This window comes from Capra hircus, chromosome 18 (genome assembly GCF_001704415.2).
Source record: "Capra hircus breed San Clemente chromosome 18, ASM170441v1, whole genome shotgun sequence".
Lineage (NCBI taxonomy): Eukaryota > Metazoa > Chordata > Mammalia > Artiodactyla > Bovidae > Capra > Capra hircus.
Window position 1 is genome coordinate 59,756,050 of NC_030825.1, and position 18,366 is coordinate 59,774,415.

Genomic DNA, 18,366 nt, shown 5'->3' on the forward strand with positions numbered 1-18,366 from the left:
AAAGTTTCAGGGTATAAAATTAATACTCAGAAATCTCTTGCATTCCTATATACTAAGAATGAAAAAAGAGAAACTAAGGAAACAATCCCATTCACCATTGCAATGAAAAGAATAAAGTACTTATGAATAAATTCACCTAAAGAAACAAAAAGACTTACGTGTACAAAACTATAAAAGACTAGTGAAAGAAAGATGACACAAATAGATGGAGCAATATACCATGTTCGCGAATTGGAAGAATCAATATAGTGAAAATGAGTATTCTACCCAAAGGAATCTATAGATGGGAAGATGTTAATGTATGAAGTTTGAGCTGTAAAATGAATAAGTTCTGGGGAGCTATGTGTAGCATTCTAACTGCAGTAAATTCTTCTGTGTTACTACATACTTTAAACTTGCCAGCAGAGTAAATCTTAAGTGTTCTCACCATACAAAACATGGGAAATGGGAGTTGATGGATGTGTTAATGACTGGATTGTGATAAATATTTCACAGTGTATATATCTGTCAGATGATCACATCATGCATGATAAGTATACACATATCCATTTGATTAGTTCTATCTCAGTAAGGCTGGAAAAGAAGAAAGTAGGAGGTGGGCTGGGTTTGCCACCTTTAATGGTGTTCAACCCATGTTTCCCCATGAGATCCATGAAGCATTTTGCAAAACTATGTATGGTACCCCCTGCCCTATCAGACGTCCTCAGATACTTGTGTGGGTCCTAGTCCCAGATATGTTCACAGTGCAGCAAATCTGATCTGGATCCTACATTGAGAACCAAGGCTCTTAGGCTCCGCTTCTGAGACTGAGAACGGCCCCAGGGATGAGGAGGACACTCTGCTCTGAGTGGGGATGGACCAGGGCCTGCTGTGTGACCTGAAGGGGATCATGGGGTCAGCGGAGGTGCCCCCTGCTCCTGGGTACATGAGGCCTCACCAGGAGGGGAGTGTGATCCAAGAGAAAGTGTGGGAAAGCTCCTGTGTCAGTCTCTGTGCCGGAATTGACTGTCCTGAGTCCCTCCTGAGACAGTGGGCACAGAGGACTGTCTGTTCCCCATGGAGGGTGTCCCTGCATGTGTAGTTGGGGCTCAGGAACTGGGGATGTTGATTGTAGGTATTAAACACCATGTTTAACAGGGCTAGGGGGATTTTCATTCCATCATCTATTTTTCACTATGAAGTCCAAGTTTACTGATATTTTTTTGTCTTCTTTGTCACATGGTGCAGTTTACAGAATCTTAGTTCCCTCAATATGGATTGAACCTGAAACTCCGGAAATGGAAGTGTGAGGTTTTAACCACGGGACTGCCAGGGAAGTCCCCAACTTTACTAACCCTGGTTCATTGTTTTATTGTGGAATTAACAAATAAAATTTGGTTTTTATTAATAACTACATACCTAAAATTAACTGCAGAGAAAATTTTTTTATAAAAACTAATTATTTAGGTGTTCTGGGTCTTTGTTGCTGCTTGGTCTTTTCTCTAGTTGCCAGCAGTGGGGGCTGTTCTCTAGTCGTGGTGCATGGGATTCTTGTTGTGTCTTGTTGCAGAGCATGGGCTATATGATGCTTGGGCTTCAGTAGTTTCAGAACGTGGGCCTAGTAGTTTGGGCACTTAGGCATTACAGCACAGGCTCAGTAGTTGTGTCACTTGATCTTAGTTGCCCCGAGGCATGTGGCATTATCCTGGAGCAGAACCCATGTCTTCTGCATTTGCGGGTGGATTCTTTACCATTGCGCCAGGAGAGATGCCCTCATATTATTTGTGAAGACAGGTATTTTATGGAGATTGGACTCAAAGTATTCTATATATGTTTTTTATACGTCTACTACTTTTTCTTTTTTTAAAACTAATATAGTATTAGAGTTGAGATGTCCCTGTTGGTACAGTGGATAAGAATGTGTCTGCCAGTGCAGGGGATATGGGTTTGATCTCCCTGGTCCGAGAAGATTCTGCATGCCTGGGAGTAACTAAGCCCATCCACCACAACTACTGAGCCCATGCTCGAGAGCCTGTGAGCTAAAACTACAGACCCCATGTGCTGCAACTACAGAAGCCTTGTGCCTGCAGTTCACCTACAACCTGTTCTCTGTAACAAAAGATGCCATTGTGGTGAGAAGCCCACTCACCACAACTACAGAGTATCTCCCGCTCAGTGCAACTAGAAAAAGCCACACAAAGTAACAAAGACCAGCACAACCTAAATAAATAAACAAGCTTTTAAAAAAAGGTAATATTGACACACATAAGTACAGTTGATTCATTTTCATGGCCCCAGAGATGCTGAAATACATATGACTAAAAATGATAATGGGAAAATGATTTAAAAATGTGTCAAGAGGCAACTCTTCATTTCAGTCAATTGTGTATTTGCATGTGCATGCATGTGTGCATGGATATGCAACTCCATGGTTTTATTACAAAACACCATCTCGTAAATAAGCTTTGTACTTTTCAACAGTTGAAATTATCTCTTAAATATATTATGTACCCGTAAATTTTTTCTACCCCAGCACAGGAATGATTTAAATAGTAATGAGATTACTGATATTGTGTGGGGGGGAGGGGTTGAGGAGTGACCCTATACAATGACCTTTTATGGCCTTCCATTGCTCTTCAAGTTCCTTGTTATTTGAGGTTTCTCAGGGAACTCTTATTGATGGACTTTTATACTCTGTTACTTAACTGTTTGATTCCTTAGGTTCAAAGGAATTTGACTTGACTTGACTTGACTCCCTCCTCTTTTAGTAAAAAACGGGACTGAGTTTTAACTTGGATAAGATGGTTTTGTAGGTACAGTCCACCATATTTTCAGTTTGCTGATTTTCTGAATAAAGTCATTATTCCTGCCCCAGCAACTTGTCTCTCAATTATTGGCCTGTTGTGTGGAGAGCAGTAGAAGTTTAGAATGTGTACTAAAGGAACAAGGCAGTTTTCATCAATTTTTAAAGATGTATTGCTCTTTTTGGCAACATGATGCAAAGAGCGGACTCAATGGAAAAGACCCTGGTGCTGGGAAAGATTGTGGGCAGGAGAAGAGGGCGACAGAGGATGAGATGGCTGGATGGCATTACCCACTCAATGAACACAAGTTTGAGAAAACCCTGGGAGATAGTGAAGGACAGGGAAGCCTGGTGTGCTGCATTTCATGGAGTTGCAAAGAGTCAGATTCGACTTAGCAACTGATCAACGAAAATTGCTCTTATTAAAGCAATGGTTAGTAAACTCTGCCAATTTCAAAATAAAAAAAAAGGTACTGACGGAAGTTCCCATCACATACTTAGTCCTCCACTCTCAGACTGTAGGTTTTGACCTTGTGTCTCTGGAACTGAGCCATGTGGAAAGAGGAAAAGTTGTGATACAGGATGTCACTGTAAAATGGTACATTTTCCCCAGGGATAGTTTTGTATTTCTTATTTTAGTTTGCAGTACAGAGAGAAATCCAGAAAAATTTCTTGTTTTCTTAAGACGGTGAGATTATTCTAATGGCAGGAAATGTTCTGAATCTAATTACCACCCTATAGGAACTCTTTGGAGACCCAGGTTCCCAACCCCTGAATTGCCAGGAGCAGGACAGGCAAGAACCTGCTGATAAAACCATTTATTTATTTATTGCACTTGAAAATATGTGGGTTATTTTCAAATACCTTTTGGTATTGATTCTCACATAGTTTCACAATAATAAGAGAGCAGGCCCTGTATGATTTCAATACTCGTTATTTAGGCCGTGATACTTTTGCACCTTGTTTTATGTCATGTTCCAGTGCCTCCTGGTTAATAGTCTATGGGAACTTGAGTAAAATTTGTAGCCTGCTCTTCTGTGAAAATTGTGTAAGTCTTAATTATGTTGAATTGGTTCACAATTCTTTTCAGGTCTAGTATATCCTACTTTCCTGTCCATTTTATTAATTTTTGAGAGTTTAATATAGAAATTCCAACTAAAAAATCTTAATTTGTCCACTGAAAAAATTGTAATATATAGTGGAACTGTCTGTAACTACTTTCAAAGCATCATGTAAACGTGTTGTCATACTTTCGTAATTTCAAAAATTTTTAAAAAGGAAAATAAAATATTTATTGAAACTTTTCTAATTGTTAGGAGGACATATCCTAGTTTCTAACATACTGGTCTCCAAAGTTATAAGCTTTTGCCTTAAAAGTATAACGGGGTGACACAGCGACCTGGGAAGGCCCGCTGCCTCTGCCTGCATGGCGGTGTGGAGCCCTGCCGCAGCACTCCCTGCGGTCCGCGGAACCCACCAGCTTCCTCCTCTCCACTGTGCCCAGTGCATGTTTTTCTGGCATACCAAGCAGGGAGCGCAAAGTGACCCAAATCCTCAAAATTTCCAGGAGGCTGTGGGGGAATATATAAAATTCAAATTAAATCTGAAGAATTTAAGGAGAAGAGAACTGTCTAGCAGCCAACAGGCACTGAAAGAAGAAATCAAAGGTAGGCACGGATTGCAGATTTTTAAGTCTGTCCGCAAACACTGACCATACCCTGGCTGCTTAGATGTCGTTGCTAAAACACTGGATAAATCTTATTAACAGGGGCTTCCCTTGTGGCTTAGCTGGTAAAGAATCTGCCTGCAATGCGGGAGACCTGGGTTAGATCCCTGGCTTGGGAAGATCCCACCCAGAAGGGAAAGACTACCCACTCCAGTATTCTGGCCTGGAGAATTCCATGGACTGTATAGACCATGGGGTCGCAGAGTCGGACACGACTGAGCGACTTTCACTACTACCACCGTTCTTTACTCAACACATGACAAAAAGTTTATTTTGTTCATCGACATTTCCATATTGTAATTATAGAAGAATGTGCTATCTATTTAGATGTTAAAGGCAACAAATTAAAAAAAAAAAACCAGGTTGTAATTTATGGGGCATCACAGGACTGTTAAACACCTCCCGGGCCCCTTGTCCCGCCTAGCTCTCGCGCTGCAGACATACACGCTCCTCGCCCCGCCCCTCGCCTGCAGCGATCCGCCCCGCCCCCGACCCGGAAGCTCCGCTTCGGAATCCGCGCGTGCGCAGTTTCCTGCGGAAGCGGAAGGCCGCGAGAGAAGGTCGCTGGGCGGTCCTTGAGGTTTTTTTCTCCTAGTGTAAAGGTATGCTGCGCGCTTAGCCGTCCAACTCCCCCTCGCCACTCCTATCTTCAGGGTCCTGTTGGTTCTGAGGCAGTAATATCCCGATAACCCGCCGTCCGCCCCAAATAAACCCAGAATCCGCTGTTGCAGGTCGAGTGTTCGAAATCGCTCTGAGTCTTGTCCTTGCCGTTTGCTTTTCGGCCTTCGGCCCCAGAGACACCGCCTTTCGGGATATTTTCCTGCTTAAAACTTAACCGTTAGTACCTACGCCTGTGCCTTGTAAAGTTCCCTGGCGCGAGGGGGATTCTGGCACGCCCATCTCCATCGCCTCACCCTGTCGGCCCCTGGAGGTCGCGTCGACAGCCCCGCTCCGGAAGAAGCCGCGGCGTCCTCTCCCCGGTCCTGGGATTCTGGAGAGCCCGCCCGGCCCGAGACGCCCCTGGCTCCCAGCCTCTCTGCCCTTGCGTCTCCTCAGGCCGATCATTCTGCCCCGCAGGCCTCCCTTCCTGGTCAGTCCCTTTTCCTCACCCCTGGGCTGGACGTGTGACACCCAGTGTTTTTCCGTCACGAGCCCGTCCAGTTGGAAAAGGTGCTCTTTTGATAGGCGGGCGTTTCATTTACTCATCATTTCTGTAGATACGTGGGCGAGTGGAATCAGAAGAAACAGTGACTGAGAGTGAAAGGCGAACTCAGAAGTGGAAAACAATGAGAGAACGGATGGGGTCGCCCAGGATGGCTGAGGCAGTTGCAAAGGGATGGTAAAATGAAATAGAGTTAGCCCTTAAAGCAGCGGGTGGGTGAAAGAATAATGGACAAAGGCCTGGGATCTCCAGGAGTTGGAGACAAAGAGACAGGGGCCCCGCGTCTGCGGTAGGAGGGCTGACAGGGGTGATCCTAGGCGAGAAACAGAGATAGGTGTTGACTGGAAGAGAAGAGAAGGAAGTAAGCATAGACACCTGCAGTGCCCCAGAGTGGGCGTGTAACAGGGAGAGAAGGGGTGTGACTCGAAGGCAGAGAGGGTGCAGAGTTGGAGAAAGAAAGAGACAGATGTATAGATGTTTAGGACAATTAGAAGGGTGGGGGTGGGGAGAAGAGGAGCAAGAGGAGAAACAAGTTGCCGAGGAGGGCAGGACAGGTGTGAGGGAAGAAATAGGAGGGCAGAAACAGCATCCCACCTGAGGCAGTGGACACCAAAGGACTGTTCCACATAGTGAGATCTTCCTGTTTTTGTGGTTGTGGCAAACGAAGGTGGGACGTTGATTCTAAGCCTGAAGCAGCCTGTTTTCCACTTGCCAGATCAACTTCTAAAAACTTACATTGTCTGAGGAAGAAGCTGGGAAGAGGAGGAAAAAGGCAAGAAAAGAGGAATGGCTCTTTCTCAGGTAAAATCATATTGTCAGTTGATTCTCAGTCAGTCCTTCCTGAAATCCCTTCTTTGGACTGACTGATCATCTCTGACTCTGAAGTATCCTTCCTGACCCTGGTACTTGCACACTCACCAGGGAACTTCCCTCAGGGCCTGTCATCTCCACTTAGATCCCATCTCCCCATGACCCAGTGGCCTAGACCTTGTGTTGGGGGCAGCATCCGGGGCAGGGCTTCACACCCACAGGTTTGAGAAGGGGTCTCAGTGCTGTTGGGCAGCAGGGATTGCCTCGGGTCCTTCTGGCTGTGCAGTCTGCTGTCAATCAGGATTAAGAAGCTGTGGGTGGAAGTCAGGTATTAACATGCACAGTACCTGGTAAAATCTGGAAGTAGACCTAAAAAGGGAAATTTGTTCTAAGGTAATTGAAGCTGAGTGAGTGAGTCACTGACTTAAAAATCTTGATTGGAAATGGAATGGAAAATTCTGAGTCAGGTATCAGTGACAGTGTGCTATTCCATCATCTGTTTGAAACTGTGACAAGAATCTAAATCTCTGAGAGCTGGAAATTCACTGTCATTGCCTTCATTGTTCAGATTTTGTCTTTTCACTGTGTTCATTTTGTGGTTTGGCACAGAGATGTTTTTACTTTTGATGCAGGTGAGGTTTCCTCTTCATTGTTTAACCCATAGATTCACTATTTGTTATGGCAGCTGTCTTTTTTCCACTGGGTTTTCTTAGCATCCTTGTCATTAGATTTTAAAAATATGCAAATAGTTATTTCTGAACATTCTCTTCTGTTCCCTTGGTGTATAAATCCATCTTTATGCCAGTACTACACCAGCCGGATTATATTGTGATATGGCTTGAAATTTTAGAAAGGGTCGCCTTCATCTTTCATCTTTTTACTTATTGAAGAGTATTTTTGCAGTTTGTGGTCCCCTTGAGATTCTTTATGACTTCTGGCAAGTTTTTTCTATTTCTGCAAACATTTCTATTGTACGTGTCATAATGAATTCATTAAATCTGTGGAACACTTTGAGTAACTTGGAAATACAGAGTACTGAGATTTCCAGTCCATGACTACTAGATTTATTTGTTTATTTTGGATTTCTTTTAGAAATGGTTAAGTAGTTTTCAGTGTATATGTTTCACCTCCTTGGTGAATTATTCCTAAATATTTCATCCATTTTTAATATAATAGTAAATAAAATTGTTATGTGATTTTCTTTTAACATTGTTCACTGTGTATAGAAATGCAGCTGATTTGCACATTGACTTTTGTATCTTGCAAGTTTGCTAAAATTGCTATTTGATGTGGCAGGAGGTTTTTTGTGTCTGTGTGGAATGTACAGTTTATACACAAAAGACCTTGTCCTATAGGGAAGAAGGTAGCTTTCTAATTTTTCACTTTGGGAAGCTGTGATTTCTTTTTCTTGTCTAATTGCTCTGGTTAGGGGTTTCAGTCCTTTGTTGAACAGTGATGCAGAGTGCACATCCTTTCCTTCTTCTCGATCTCAGAAGAAAAGTTTTCAGTCTTTCACCACTGAGAACAATGTTAGGTGTGCTCTTTCCATACAGCATATATTTTAGTTTGAGATACTTGTTTTGAAAACAAAACAAAACCCCAAAATGGACGGGAATGTATCAAAAGTGTGAACAGAGATGAGATCTCAGGGCAGAGAGGAAAGCACAACATTAATAGTGATTGGAAACCTCTTGTAATGGTACATAGAGATGAGAGCTTATGGTGAACAATGTCCGAGTCATGATTTCTGAAAAAGAAGATATAGTTTTGGGACCAGGGACCAGGCTTGATCACTCAAGAGCTTTTGTGTAGCAGAGTTTTATTAAAGTATGAAATGGGACAGAGGAAGCTTCTGACATAGACATCAGAAGGGGGATGGAGAATGCCCCCCCTCGCTAGTCTTAGCAAGGTACTGTATACTTTCTCAGTTAGTTGTTTCAGTAAGTCAAAAGAATGTCTCAAGGTCGTAAAGGTCTTACCAGACCCATGCCCAGAATTTACATTTTAAGATGACAGGATTAACCAGAAGGTTCTCAAGAAGGAGAAACCTGTCTTCAAGCAGAAAACATTGTTGTTATATTATCTTCAGTTCAGTGCAGTCGCTCAGTCGTGTCCAACTCTTTGCAACGCCATGAATTGCAGACAAGAGGCTTCCCTGTCCATCACCAACTCCCGGACTTCACTCAACACTCAAATTCATGTCCATCGAATTGGTGATACCATCCAGCCATCTCATCCTCTGTTGTCCCCTTCTCCTCCTGCCCCCAATCCCTCCCAGCATCAGAGTCTTTTCCAATGAGACAGCTCTTCACATGAGGTGGCCAAAGTATTGGAGTTTCAGCTTTAGCATCGTTCCTTTCAACGAACACCCAGGACTGATCTCCTTTAGAATGGACTGGTTGGATCTCCTTGCAGTCCAAGGGACTCTCAAGAGTCTTCTCCAACACCACAGTTCAAAAGCATCAATTCTTCAGTGCCTAGCCTTCTTCACATACATGATCACTGGAAAAACCATAGCCTTGACTAGACGGACCTTGTTGGCAAAGTAATGTCTCTGCTTAGTACAGAGTTTAAGTGGAGTTGTTTTGTTGTGTAATCATCAGCTCTGGGCTTAAAGAAAAAAAGTTTGTCCTTTTCTCCTCCTTGATAATTCCAGACCGCTTTCTATCCTCCTCCAGAGCCCCAGACCCCTTTCTCCTCCTCCAGAGCCCCAGACCCCTTTCTCCTCGGGTACCCCGGACTTCTCAGCCTACCTAGGAATTGACTCTCTCCGTTCTTTGGCCAAAGAGAAATTTGTTTATTAAAGTCCCAGAGGAAGCTTAACCTTTCCCCGAGTCCTCAGCCTGTCCTTCAACATGTATCATGTGTTCTTTCACCCGCCAGTGGTGCTGCAGCTCCATCAGACACAAAGGCACGGTTTGTATCCACAACACTCGCCATCTCCCTGCTGTGAGCTGATTCTTCTTGAGTGTGAGGAGCATGAGGTGGGCTACCTTGCCCCCCTTCTCTCTTTGTGGGCTTGGATGTATTGGCTATTCAATTCTTAGTCCATATAGATCAGAGTTGATGCCCCAAGCGTCTAACGCCTGATCCGGTGCTGCTTTCATCGCAGTTGTCATATTTGGAAGATAGAATCTGAAAATGAGAAAGTACCCTGTCTGCCTCTTGAGATCACTCATCCATTTCTGCTGTTCTCCTTTTGCTGACATAGATGTCACGATGTGTGGAACAAGCTGGTGGATTGGATCTTCTGTGCCTGTTACTTAGGAAAACTGTAAGGACAGCAGTCCAACAAAGGGAATATTTCAGGCTCTTAGCTTGGCATCTCTGGGTGGACCAAATAGTCCCATCTCAAGGTCTTAGAATATGAGACCCCCACATCTCATAGTTTTCCACTCTTGTACTGGTCTATCTAGTCTGGGAGTGTAGACTCTTCCTGACTTTCCTTCTCCTTCAGTTCAGTTCAGTTCAATGGCTAAGTGGTGTCTGACTCTTTGCGACCCCAGGAATTGCAGCACGCCAGGCCTCCCTGTTCATCACCATCTCCTGGAGCTCACTCAGACTCACGTCCATTGAGTCCGTGATGCCATCCAGCCATCTCATCCTCGATCATCCCCTTCTCCTGCCCCCATTCCCTCCCAGCATCAAAGTCTTTTCCAATGAGTCAGCTCTTCGCATGAGGTGGACAAAGTTTCAGCTTTAGCATCATTCCTTCCAAAGAAATTCCAGAGTTGACCTCCTTCAGAATGGACTGGTTGGAGCTCCTTGCAGTCCAAGGGACTCTCAAGAGTCTTCTCCAACACCACGGTTCAAAAGCATCAATTCTTCGGTGCTCAGCCTTCTTCACAGTCCAACTCTCACATCCATATGTGACCACAGGAAAAACCACAGCCTTGACTAGACGGACCTTAGTTGGCAAAGTAATTCCTCTGCTTTTGAATATACTATCTAGGTTGGTCATAACTTTTCTTCCAAGGAGTAAGTGTCTTTTAATTGCATGGCTGCAGTCACCATCAGCAGTGTTTGGAGCCCCCAAAAATAAAGTGTGACACTGTTTCCCCATCTATTTCCCATGAAGTGATGGGACTGGAAGCCATGGTCTTCGTTTTCTGAATGTTGAGCTTTAGGCCAATTTTTCGCTCTACTCTTTTATTTTCATCAAGAGGCTTTTTAGCTCCTCTTCACTTTCTGCCATAAGGTTGGTGTCCTCTGCATATCTGAGGTTATTGATATTTCTCCCGGCAATCTTGATTCCAGCTTGTGTTTCTTCCAGTCCAGCATTTCTTATGATGTACTAGCATTTAAGTTGAATGAACAGGGTGACAATATACAGCCTTGATGTACTCCTTTTTCATATTTGGAACCAGTCTGTTTTTCCATGTCTAGTTCTAACTGTTGCTTCCTGACCTGCATACAGATTTCTCAAGAGGCAGGTCAGGTGGTCTGGTATTCCCATCTCTTTCAGAATTTTCCACAGCTTATTGTGATTCACACAGTCAAAGGCTTTGGCATAGTCAATAAAGCAGAAATAGATGTTTTTCTGGAAGTCTCTTCCTTTTTCCCTGAACCAGTGGATGTTGGCAATTTGATCTCTGGTTCCTCTCCCTTTTCTAAAACCGGCTTGAACATCAGGGAGTTCCCAGTTCACATATTCCTGAGGCCTGGCTTGGAAAATTTTCAGCATTACTTTGCTAGCATGTGATATGCGTGCAATTGTGCGGTAGTTTGAGCATTCTTTGGCATTGCCTTTCTTTGGAATTGGAATGAAAACTGACCTTTTTCAGTCCTGTGGCCACTGCTGAGTTTTCCAGAATTTGCTGCACATGGACTGCAGCACTTTCACAGCATCATCTTTCAGGATTTGAAACAGCTCAATTGGAATTCCATCACCTTCACTAGCTTTGTTCGTAGTGATGCTTTCCAAGGCCCACTTGACTTCACATTCCAAGATGTCTGGCTCTAGATTAGTGATCACATCATCATGATTATCTGGGTCATGAAGATCTTTTTTGTACACTTCTTCCGTGTATTCTTGCCACCTCTTCTTAATATCTTCTGCTTCTGTTATGTCCATACCATTTCTGTCCTTTATTGAACCCATCTTTGCATGAAATGTTCCCTTGTATCTGTATGTTCTTGAAGAAATCTCTACTCTTTCCCAATCTATTTTTTTCCTCTATTTCTTTGCATTGATTGCTGGAGAAAGCTTTCTTATCTCTTCTTGCTATTCTTTGAAACTCTGCATTCAGATGCTTATATCTTTCGTTTTCTCCTTTGCTTTTCGCCTCTCTTCTTTTCACAGCTATTTGTAAGGCCTCCTCAGACAGCCATTTTGCTTTTTTGCATTTCTTTTCCGTGGGGATGGTCTTGATCCCTGTCTCCTGTACAGTGTCATGAACCTCATTCCATAGTTCATCAGGCACTCTCTCTATCAGATCTAGGCCCTTAAATCTATTTCTCACTTCCACTGTATAACCATAAGGGATTTGATTTAGGTCATACCTGAATAGTCTCGCGGCTTTCCCTACTTTCTTCAATTTCAGTGTGAATTTGGCAATAAGGAGTTCATGATCTGAGCCACAGTCAGCTCCTGGTCTTGTTTTTGTTGACTGTATAAGCTTGTCTATCTTTGTCTGCATGGAATATAATCAATCTGATTTCAGTGTTGACCATCTGGTGATGTCCATGTGCAGAGAGTCTTCTCTTGTGTTGTTGGAAGAGGGTGTTTGCTATGACCAGTGCATTTTCTTGGAAAAACTCTATTAGTCTTTGCCCTGCTTCATTCCGCATTCCACGGCCAAATTTGCCTGTTACTCCAGGTGTTTCTTAACTTCCTACTTTTACATTCCAGTCCCCTGTAATGAAAAGGACATCTTTTTTGGGTGTTAGTTCTAAAAGGTCTTGTAAGTGTTCATAAAACCGTTCAACTTCAGCTTCTTCAGCATTACTGGTTGGGGCATCAACTTGGATCACTGTGATATTGAATGGTTTGCCTTGGAGACGAACAGAGATCATTCTGTCATTTTTGAGATTGCATCCAGGTACTGCATTTCGGACTCTTTTGTTGACCATGATGGCTACTCCATTTCTTCTGAGGTATTCCTGCCCTCAGTAGTAGATACAATGGTCATCTGAATTAAATTCACCCATTCCAGTTCATTGTAGTTCACTGATTCCTAGAATGTCAACGTTCACGCTTGCCATCTCTTGTTTGGCCACTTCCAATTTGCCTTGATTCATGGAACCGACATTCCAAGTTCCTATGGAATATTGCTCTTTACAACATCGGCTTAGTGCCGCCTTCTCCTTAGATTTTATATTTTTGCTTTTAAATTTGATTTTGAAGTATGTGGCTCTAGGGTCTGAAGTCGTCCAGTTTCTCTGCTGTGGTAATCCGCCTGTGTTTACGCGGCAGCTCCTCATGGACTCTCTGTGGTGTGGGTTTACTGGATAAGAGAAAATTTTTAAAGGAGAATACTTTCCCCTATTGGTTGTAATATTTTCCTGCTGCATACAGAATTACCACTTGAAGCTACTTAGTACAGTAGTCAGTGTGTTCTGTGATATGAGAAAGTATCTGAGACCTTGACCTGTACATGTTTTTCTGGCTTTGAGTGATGTCAGAGAAGCCTGCGTGAAGGGCACTGTGATAGAGTTGTTCACATGTACTATCACCATTCCCTTTGAGCCTCAGGAAATTCTCCTGACAATGGTACTGTCCAGGTTCACACCCTTATATTTGTGAGGCTGTTGAGTAAAGTTTGCTGATGCTGCATGCTTGTCACCTGGGTGCTATTGATCATTCTGCCTCCACACTTAATTTTGTAGCAACTTAATGACAGAGCTTATGTAGTGGCGTGATAACTTCAGTGATAAACCATCATTTGTTTTTTTCCAAGGCATAGCTACTTTCCTTTTATTAATATTTGTATGCATTATAAATGATTGTCTTTTATATTTGTCTTTAAGTTTCTATTTTATGTTACTGTTTGTATTTTGTTTGCTGTATGTGGGATGGTTGGTTAAGAAAGCTCCCCCACCCCTGTGGTGGAATTGATGATCAGTACTTTTTAGAGTTCTTTATGTATTCTTGATGATTTAAACTATTTAAACTGTTTTCTTTATGTCTTCTTGATGATTTAAACTATTTTATGTATTCTTGATGATTTAAACTATTATTGAATATATGCTTGGCAACTTTTTGGTATTATAGTGTACATTGTTTTTTCACTGCTGAGGATGGATTACTGCACAGTATTTGGTAATTAGGATGTGTGCAATTTAACTCTTTTTATTTTGTTGGCGTGAGCTTTTGGTGTCTATCTGATAAATCATTGGTGAATCTACTGTCAAGAATCACTTTTAGGTTATCTATACGAAATTGTGAATGGTAGGCAAACTTATTGTGATAATCGTTTCACAGTATACATATCAGTTAATTTTTTCTCTGTAGCTTAAACTTACACAATGATATTTGTCATTGTAAGAGTTGCTTATACAACCCCCTTTATGTCACTGTTTAAAGAGTTGGGTTTAGAAAGGGGAAATAATTAAAACACGTTGGATAAAAGAAATAATAACGCAGTTTATAATCATTTAAAGTGTCTTGCTCTTAAAAGTCTGTGGTTAGTGACCCAAATGATCACATCCCTTAAGTCCTCCATCTCAGACACCCACGTACTGACCCTGAGTTTGTTGAACTCAGCACTATGCTAAGTTTGCTGTTTTGTAGGGTGTGAGTAGGGAATAGCTGATTTCTACCCAGGCAGAGTTTTGTATTTATAATATAGAGACTAGTCCCATTCTTGTTTCCTAAAACTGCCCAAGTTCCCAGATCCCTGAATTGCTTCAGCCTCACTATCAGGATCTGAGCACAACATGCTGTGAAAAACAGCTTTTTATTGAGAATAAGCCCTTTTAGTCTTAAGAGGAAGTATCTTGGCTTCCGACATAACTTGAAGCTTTTACCTGAGCAGTGTTACAGACATTAACTTAATGCTGTCAAGGTAACAGGCCCCGCCCCCCTCCGCGCCCCGCCCCTCCCACGAACTCTGGGCACAGCGTGCGCTCGCCCCGCCCCTGATCGGAATCCCCGGCTCTAATACCAACAGCCCTTTTACACGGAGCCGGAAGTTGGAGAGCGCGGAGCCGAGGTCCCAGAGCGGCGCCTAAGCTTCCTTCAAGAGTAAGTTTGCAGAGCTCGCCACCCCTCCAATCCCCACCTCCGCCCCCGCTCACTCGTCCTCATGGTGTGGGAATTGCCAGCGACCTGAAAACCCTGGCACCAGGTGCTCGGCCCCGAAGAAACGCTGCTGCTGCCGTTACGGCACAGTTATCTTTTCGTTTGGGTTTTAAGTGTTGCTGAGGTGGTTTCGGCCCTCGGTTTGCGTAGACACCGCCTCTGGCGACATTTTCCTGCTTAAAACCCTTGTTTACCTCTGCCTCTCCAAGTAAAGCCCTCTTTCGCGAGTTGCAGTCGCGCCTGCCGCGTCGCCTTCTCGATCGCTGGAGGCAGAGCCCTGATAGGCCGCGCGCCCTCTCCCCCGTCCTGGGATTCCGGAGAGGCCGCCCCGCTCCTGAGCCCCTTCCCTCCCAGGTCCTCTGTCCTCGCGTCTCCTGAGGCCGGTCCTTCTGCCCCGCAGCAGCCGCCTTTCCTGTCAGCCCGTCCCCTCACCCCGGATAGGGTAGGTGACCTGGGCCAGGCACGTGACAGTCAGTGCTGTTGCATGCCCAGTTCAGCTCAGTCGGAAAAGGTGCTCTTCCGAAATTCAGGAGGCTGGAGGATCAGGAGAAGCAGAGTCAGAAGGACTGAGAGAAATAACTGAAACTGAGGAGAAAAGCATCAGGGAGAACCAATGGGAAAACTGAGAATGGCTGAGGGATTTGCAAAGGGATAGTCAAGTCAAAGAGGTTAACCCTTGAAAATAGCCAAGTGAGTAAAATAGAGAAGTATTAATAATTAGAAAGCCTGATCTCCAGGGACTGGGAAACAGCATAGGGAGAACTGCCCTGTCTTAGTGATGGGAGCGGGGAGGCGAAGGGCAATGAGGGACGTCAGAGGTGGAGAGTCCCTAACTGGGTTTCAGCCGGGTTTGAGTCCCCAGCTGTGTTTTCACCTGGTTTGAGTCCCACCACAAGGGTTCAAGTCTAAATCTGAGGTGGCCGGTTTTCTGGTGCTGGCAGAGAAAGGTAAGGAGCAGAGGAAGAAAGGGCTGGAAGGAAGCATAGCCACATGGCCTGCCAGAGAGTGGGGAGGAAAGGAGAGTCACAGCGAGAGAAGGGGAATAATCTGGAGCGCAGAGAGGGAGCCGAAATGGGGGAAGAAAGAGGCAGACGTAGGTATGGATTTTTGAAAGACTCAGGAAGGTTGGAGAGAGAGAGCATTTCAAGGGGGAACGAATTGCAGCAGCCTGGGACAGGACACGTGTGAGGGAGGAAATAGGACACGAACAGCAGGAGAGCAGAGAGGGAGAAAAAGAGACACCAAGACCCAGATGAAATAGGGAGATAGGTGAACAGAGGGGTAAGCTCGATGCAGGTGTGGCCAGTTGTTTGGATACAGATGATTTTTTTGGTTGTACAGAGGAGGATGAGAATTTCAAAATTCCTGTCTATCAGGCTTGTGTCTTTTTTTATTACTTGTGGCAGAAGATGACTTTCATTTACAAACCCTGTTGAGCCTCAGGCAGTGGCTTGATAAACTGAGTTGTGAGTGACCCCCTTCCCTTGTCCTATCATAAGATAGAGGTCAGGGAAGAAGAGACCTGGGGCAAGAAATGACTGACTCTAGAGTGTCACTCTGTGGTAGCTTTTATTTTTTTTGGATGAATTTTTTGGCTGTGCTGTGCCAAAAATTTTGGCTCAGGAGTTGTGGCTCCCAGGTTCTAAAGCACAGGCTCAGTAGTTGTGTACAGGCTTAGTTGCTTGTATTTGTGGGATCTTCATGAACCAAGGATAGAATCCATGTCCCCTGCATTGTCAGGCAGATTCTTATCCACTGTATCATTATTGGGTAGCATTTTTAAAGGAACAATTTTTTTAAAAAAACGGATTCACATTTTCTCCTTTCTTTATGTATGGTGCTTTTTGTAGCTTGGAATAGGTCTTAATTCATTCAGTTTCTGTACTCATTTTCAACTTCAGAAATAAGCTTTTTTTGTTTCCAGTATTCTAGTCTTATCATTTTTTTAAACTTTGACACCAGATTTTTAGATTAAAAATAATTCTCAGGTTTTTTTTTTTTCAAAATTTTTTTCAGATTCATTCCTTGCCTGAGTGCTTTCTCCCTTCATCTCATACATTTGAAATTTTCCTTGGTAAGTAGTAAATCATCTTAGACTATTTTGTGCCATACTTAGCAAAAGTGTCACCTCGTTTATCAGTTCTAATGAGGTCAATGAATCTAGAGCCTATCATACAGAGTGAAATAAGTCAGAAAGAGAAAGACAAATACTGCATATCAATGCATGTAAATGGAATGTAGAAAGATGGTACCAGTGATCCTACATGCAGGGCAACAAAGGGAGACACAGATGTAAAGAACAGACTTTTGGACTCAGTGGGAGAAGGTGAGGGTGGGATGATTTGAGAGAATAGCACTGAAACATGTAAATTACCATATGTAAAACAGAATGATCAGTGCAAGTTCAATGCAGGAAGCAGGGCACCCAAAGCCAGTGCTCTGGAACAACCCAGAGAGATCTGGTGAGGAGGGAGGTGGAAGAGGGTTCAGAATGTGTCGGGGCGGGGCGGGGCGGCGCTGCTTCTGCTGCTAAGTCGTGTCTGACTCTGTGCGACCCCGTAGATGGCAGCCCAACAGACTCCTCTGTCCCTGGGATTCTCCAGGCAAGAATACTGGCGTGGGTTGCCATTTCCTTCTCCAGTGCATGAAAGTGAAAAGTGAAAGTGAAGTTGCTCAGTCTTGTCTGACTCTTAGACTCTTAGCGACCCCATGGATTGCAGCCTACAAGGCTCCGCCATCCATGGGATTTTCCAGGCAAGAGTACTGGAGCGGGGTGCCATTATAGTCACTAGCAGTCTGTTAATGAAGAAAAGGAAGGTTTTAAAACTCAGAATGGCACCAGGGCCCTCATCCATAGAATGCATTTCGGGATGTCTTGGCACCAGATGATTCGTCCCAGGCCATAAAATGATTAACCTGAATCTTGTAGAAGGGCAGATTACCATACAAATAGTTTTGTTTACATAGATTAGGGGAAACAATATCTAAGTATAACATACTGGTTTGTGAAGTAGGTTCTGAGCCATTAGGTGGAACCCACCTGAGGACGGAGTCTGGGGTAAGTGCATATAGTCCATTCACGTAGCTTAAGACAAACATTTCCATAAGAAAAATGCATTGGTTAACTCAAGGTTTGAGAATAGTTAACTTCAGGTGAAACCGGGTATCATTATGGCAACAAGTATGTTAAGAGAAACCTCCTTTTAAATTTGTATAGAGAAGGAAAAAAATATCACTAGTTTGTTTCCTCCTGCCCCTTAAGAGAGATAAAAATGTCTGACACTTGCAGCCTATTTCCTCCATTTGGAGACCCCTGGCCTTCCTGCCTGTTACCCTCTCCGTCCCCCCTTTTCTTTTAGAAGAATTATGTTGCCTAGGGAAAAGGGGCATCGTGCTCATTCCATAACTGCTTCTGAGCTGACAAGGGACATTGTCCTTAAATTGGTGAGGCAGCATATTTTCCTAACCCTCAAACTGAAGATGTCTGATCCAGGGCCCCCAAATAGTAGTTGGAAGAAGCTGCAGCAGTAGCAGGAGTTTGAGCAACTATTGCAGGAAGGGGTACCCCTTCTAGGGTCCGAAACCGAGCTCTTGTCTATCACTCGAAAATGAATTGTCTGAGGAGACACGTGCTGATAAAGCAA

The 18,366-nt window shown here is 43.7% G+C and overlaps 1 protein-coding gene across 1 annotated transcript in view; it reads left to right on the forward strand.

The window, feature by feature from the left end:
• The window catches only part of LOC102191034 (zinc finger protein 420), a 44,541-nt gene continuing 31,192 nt past the window's right edge, over nt 5,018-18,366 (forward strand). The window contains exons 1-5 of the mRNA XM_018062905.1: nt 5,018-5,110; nt 5,240-5,345; nt 5,726-5,847; nt 6,386-6,471; nt 16,739-16,796. The gene's annotated coding sequence lies outside the window, so the exon portion shown is untranslated. The remainder of the gene's footprint in view (nt 5,111-5,239; nt 5,346-5,725; nt 5,848-6,385; nt 6,472-16,738; nt 16,797-18,366) is intronic.